A 6,010-nucleotide genomic window follows, 5' to 3' on the forward strand; every position below is an offset into this window, starting at 1 on the left:
ACAGCACACACATCACAGTTTTCCCTCTGTATTCCCTCTCTTTCCCCTCACCAAGCCCCACCCATAAAGTTTCAACTTTTTTTTTCACAGTGAAAAGTCTCGATGAGCTAAACGGCATCAGGTTCCCCCCTGCAACTCCAGTCTGTGCGGTCTGAGCATAAAGACCAGTCACGTCTTCAAATGCATTTACTGCCACACAGATATTAAACACCACAAGCTGCTTCACGTGTTTTTATGTTTATGTTCTCTATTTGTTCCTCATATTCTTCCTCTACATGCAGCTTCAAACTGACTTCCATTAGTTAAACAGCTCACCTGGTTAGTAGATCTTTATGATAACCTAAACCCGTAGCTCTTCCAGTTTTTCCACATAGTCAAAGTATCATTTTTTACATACCGACATGTGTTGCAAAGCAGTGAAAGTCTACCCTCTGCTTGTTTTTAATTCTCAAGGACTTACTGCTTCATTGTGCACATAAAATGACTGCTCCAACGATGGGGACATTAAGGAGTGATGCAGGCACTAGTGCGTATCAGTCTGAGCCCCGGGGACCTCATTTTCTGTTCAGCAGCAGTTACACTCTGATGGTGACATATTTTTGAGCAAGTGGAAAGTGAAATAATATTATGTCTCATGTAGATGCAATTTTGATTGATGTCAGAGAGTCAAATTAAAATCAATAAGAGGCTTTGAATAGATTTTTCCTCATGCCCATCAGTCAGTCTGAACATGTAGACTCTATTGATTTTGCCATGATGGTAATAGTACATGTTTAGTGTGCTACCTGAAAGCAGAAGGTGGACAGGAAGCTGTGCAGGAACATGAGGGTGGTTTTCACTGTCCAATAGATGATAGTAAAATTTCTGCAACGTGTAGTTTCTTCGCAGACACGTTTAAATAGGACTTTTAAAGAAGTGGCAGAAAGTTAGGTGTTACTTCCTGTGACACAGCCCTCGACTCCCAGTGGACTGGCCTACAGTGTGTCATTGTTTTGGAAAAGCTCTGTTTACACCATAAGCACCACGCAGGCACTTTAAGATGTACACACTCTGTAGTCTGTTTTGGAAAAGCCATTTTTCCTGTTTATATTTTAGTCTGAAACAGAGAGAAAAAGATGAGTCTATAAATTTAATGAGCCTAATGTGGACATACTTTAATCTGCTGTAAAGACGCCCTGTGGAAAACAAAGCCATGCTGAGCTTCTGTAGAGCAATAAAGCTCATACATAATCAGGACCCAGCCCAGTTTAATGTTCTTAAAAGCCCATTTTTGGAAGATGAAGCTCGTCCTCCCCCAGGCTTTATATGACAGACAAAAAGTACATTCACAGACAAAGTTAGAAATGAACAGATATCAAGGACTGCTAGTCGCATAAAGTGGTTTAATCAAGAAATATTCAGTAAAGGTTCTTAAGATTTGCTGGGTCATAAAATGTTTAAACTTGTATTTTCCCACTTTATCACTCCAAACATACAATATTCACTGCTTCCTGCGCTTTCAACCATTTAAATTTATTTTTAAGGCACTATGTCTATAAAAATGTGACTACAGAGATATGTAGATTACACTTAAAATCCCCCAAATAAATATATTTACATTCAAACTGTGTTTTCCCAATGCACTTTAATGAGACATAAACTGGGCTGAACTTCTACTGGAAACGTAATTCATACACAGAATATTTTGATCTTTGTGAACTCCTAAATTGACTGTAAAACATAGTTTTTCCTTCTGTACCAGCCTCTGTTAAATGAGAAAACAAGAAATGAACAGGAAATTAAATGTCAGAGAGCAATATAAATGACGGCCGCCAGAAGCAGGGTGGAGAACGTTAATGTACTCTCCTCAGTTAAAGACAAACTTTCATATTTCAACCACATACTGTCATATTTTAAATAGATATTCTCAGATATTATACATGTGGTCAAATCCTACATTTTTAGGGGATTATTTAGCAGACAGTGCACATCTACTAAAGTCTATCATCACCTGTCTCAGATGAAAGAATGCTACAGTGATTATAGATTTTCTTATTCCTACAAAAAAAGCATTTTATATACAGTATATAGAAAGTTTTTTTCTTACCGACAAGCCTCAGTTCATTCCTGCTTGTGTCTTATCTCCCCTCAGGCTGTGGTCTCTCCATAAAGACCACAAGGGCTGAGGAAGTTCTGGCCTGAGGACTATAAAGGCGGCTTTATCCTGTAGGAGGTGGGACGAGGAGAGATACCATAATTGCTTCCTTTACAGTTTCAGTTACTCACTCCTTCATTTGTTGACAATACAGATTCACTCAGTACGGGCAGCCCAACATGGACACATACCAAACACCCAGTTTACATGGCTCACAGTCAAAGGCAGAAGAGGTCCAGTACAGTATGTACAAATTTAAGTAAAACAGGAAGAGGAATATATTTGCCAGTGGTTTGGCATGGAGTAACACTAAAGGCTCCCTTTCCTACAGTCGTTTCACTTAATGGATTGAACAATCTTTAGAGATCTTACCATTAACCGATTCAAGGCGATCCTTGAAAGGCCAGAACTTTGTGTCTTTGCTGTTTTCATGTTATTTTGCATGGAGGCATCAATATACTAATATAATTGACAGGATGTTTTACAGTTTTGGTTCAGGTTGAACAAATCGAGGGAGGAAATACATAGTCTTTCTGGTTACCATCTTTGTTGAGATAAAGTAAAAGCAAAAGTAGTAACCACACTGTTAGTTATTAAGTAAAAGGTCTCAAAATGTCATCAAAGTGCAATATATAAGTTGTCAAAATGTCTTAAAGTATCAAAGTAAAAGTAATGAACTCCACTGGTACTGATAATATATTAAGTTATAAGATTAAACTGATGCAGCATTTTATATTTGTAGGTCCTCGAGGTGAAACTAGTGTAAAATGAGATTTGTTTTTGTGGGGATTCATTTTGTGGGTGTTGTGTTTCTTTCAATCAGGAACTACATGATGGGGTGCACCTTACCGGGAGTGTGGATGTTGATTGGGTTTGGGCTGAGTGATATGGTTTAAAGTGATAAGGTCATGTATACTTGTGTGTTTTTTTCAAGTTTGGTTGTTTGTGTATTCAGACAGGGCTGCAACTATGGATGTTTGGGAGTATAACTTCACAAAAATCTTTAAAAAAATAATCCAGAACCAGGGCTGTTTTTAGGGGACAGGCTACCTAGTGGACCCTTGGGTGCCACCAGCAGCACTGAACGCCTGATACTGAGAGGAAGCTACAGACAGACTGTAATAGACACTCGCTATTTTGATGATTAGTTTGGTTTTGGTTTGGTTTTTGGTTTTAAAGCAAAAAGAGCAAATGTTTGCTCACAAGCTTCACAAATGAAAGTTTGAGGTTTCCTTCAACATTGATGATAATAAATTGAATATCTCCAGATTTTGGACAGTCGGTCAAATAAAACAGGTAATTTAAATACATCATCTAAGACTGTTTTACATTGTTACTGGCCTCATCATTAGTTGCAGCCATAAATGCACCAGAGACACAAACTCTGTGTTAAAGTCTATCTGTGAATCAGACCCATTGAACCCACATAACTCGTTTAGGGAGAACATATTTCGCAAACGTGTGTATAACATAACTTTGTGCAATGCTGACAGGGTGATAATAGAGCTATTAGTATAAATCTCTGTTTTTATTTTAGTGCTGCTGAAATGAAAATCATTTGAGAGTTGTATTATTGTCAGAGAATGGGAATAATGAAGTGGAGAAGTATTTTCTCTTGGCAGTAAGTTAGAATAGGATACAAAACCATTTCATCTGACCCCTGACGGTTTATCATATCCTCACAGTGAACAGTGAGTGGGTGCTGAGCAATGCTGGTTCCCCCCGTTCTGAGTCAGTGGAGTTTTCTATTCCCGTCACAACATGTGGGCCTCTGCAGAACCTTCAGTCTAACATCCATTGTGCAGTAGGTGTCCAGTGGAAAGACATTATACAGAGTTAGCTGCTTCTGAAAGGACCTAATTTTAAATCGTGATATCTTTCAGGAATAAATGCTGCCAGCAATATTGTTGGTAACTCTCACTGCTGTGTATTTTGTGCGTTGTGTACAAAATTTATAATCCTAAACCTTTTCAAATTGAGCTACAACTAAAGATTAATTAATCATTTGGTCTTAAAAATGGATGAAAAGTGTGAGTATGCCTGTCACATTTTCCCAAATCAAATCCCCCAGACCAAAGCAGCCGAAGCCATGCAGCAAAGATGTGATGAAATAATTGCAGCACACATCTTCCCACAATAAATCCCTTTGCCCTTCATCGAGCACAGTCCCCAGCTCCCAATTCTGTCCGATTTTCTTTTGAACTGTCACTGCACATTCCCACAACATCCAATCTATTACCGCAGCCGTCACTGCAGGATTTCAGCTCCAGACGTCTGAGCTTTTCAGATTAATTCCAGCGGCTCTCGTTGCCTCTGGACACCCAGGCTTAGAGCAGGTCCATTCTTAACCAGCGACACAATAACCAAGAAACTCCACTGCGGTCACACTCGCCCGACTCTCCTCCAGATGCTCTAACACTTCATGACTCATACCTGTAAGGCTGTCCTTTCACCTTTGAGTGCCTCACCTCAAACAAATGTTGGTCTTTAATTTCTATTTTCACCAATTGCTTCTTCATCCAAATTACAATTTAGGCCAGTGGTTCCCAACCTCAGGCTGGGGACCCCTACACGTGCTTGTAAGAAATCAGGGACACTTAACAGGAGAAGAAAGCTGAAAAATGAGCTAAGATCAATTTTTGGTTTAAATGATCAAAAGTTACAACTAAACATCTGCAAGTGGTGACGAGGAGACGTGAGGGGTCATCGCAAGAAAAAACAGTTGGGAGCCAGTGATCTAGGGTTACATTTTCTCCCAATGCAGCCACATCTTCATCGCTTAAAACTATTCACCAAACAAAATGTCAAAGATCAAAAATCTTTCCTCTCCTCTTCATCAACTGCGAAATTCTATAAAAAAAGAAAGAAAAAAAAAAAAAGAGGACAGATTCAAAATTGTCTGCTGTTTTTTTTTAGAATTGTTTAATGTTTATGTTTAATCGACCAGGAGCAATACACCACAGAATGACATGTATGGTATCCAATACCAGCTCGAAAAAGCAAGAGGTCCAGGTCCAACAGTAGTGATGGAATTTAACTGTCCTTAGCAACCATTTAGAGCATCATTTACATAAAAAGCTAGCCACTTAGGTCACTTTTTAAGCAACAATTTCAAAATGCTGTTCTCAGCCTCTAAAATGGGGATTTCTTTTCTCTGTTTTATATGACAGTAAACTGAATACGTTGTTCGACATTTGAAGATGTCACTTTGAACTTTTCCTGATTTTCTTAAATCTTTATAGAGGATATTCAATAAGTGAAAGGTTCATTGATATTGAAAATAATTGTTAGTTGCAGATTAACACAAGCCTCCAACTTCATATAAATTTCAAATTAGCGACAGCATAAAAGCTTCATGATCAAAATGACTCATTAAAATTTTAAAAGCTGAACATGTTTTTCATCTGCATATCATTACAGGCTATAGCCACTGGGTTGACAAATACAAGCTACTGAGCTTCAAAAGCATTCTGATGAATCCCAAGTCCAATTTTCTGAGGTTAAACGACGTCAGACTTCAGAGCCTAATTACTCATTATAAACTGGAAGAATCCTTTAATGGATCCCCAATATGACCTCACAAATCATACCTGTGTGAATAAACTGCAAATTACTGACCAAACTGATATATTTACTCAGAAAATTAATGTACAGTGATATTTAGACGCGTGGCTGAAGGATTGACCAGCTGTTTTTGAATTCATTTCATCACATTTCCCATGAAGCTTTTGTCATCCTTGCACTTGTGGCTTTATAATTGGCTCGTGCCTGATGACTCTTAATTGATCGCCTGTGTCGAGGGGACGCCTCTGTGTGCACGTAAGCAGAACGCGCCAACAATCCAGCGATGTCTTGCGAACAGAAAAGAGGAATAAC

This window comes from Brachyistius frenatus, unplaced genomic scaffold (genome assembly GCF_029030835.1).
Source record: "Brachyistius frenatus isolate BFR_SWC_R1_liver_20210118 unplaced genomic scaffold, ASM2903083v1 Contig_23, whole genome shotgun sequence".
Classification (NCBI taxonomy): domain Eukaryota; kingdom Metazoa; phylum Chordata; class Actinopteri; family Embiotocidae; genus Brachyistius; species Brachyistius frenatus.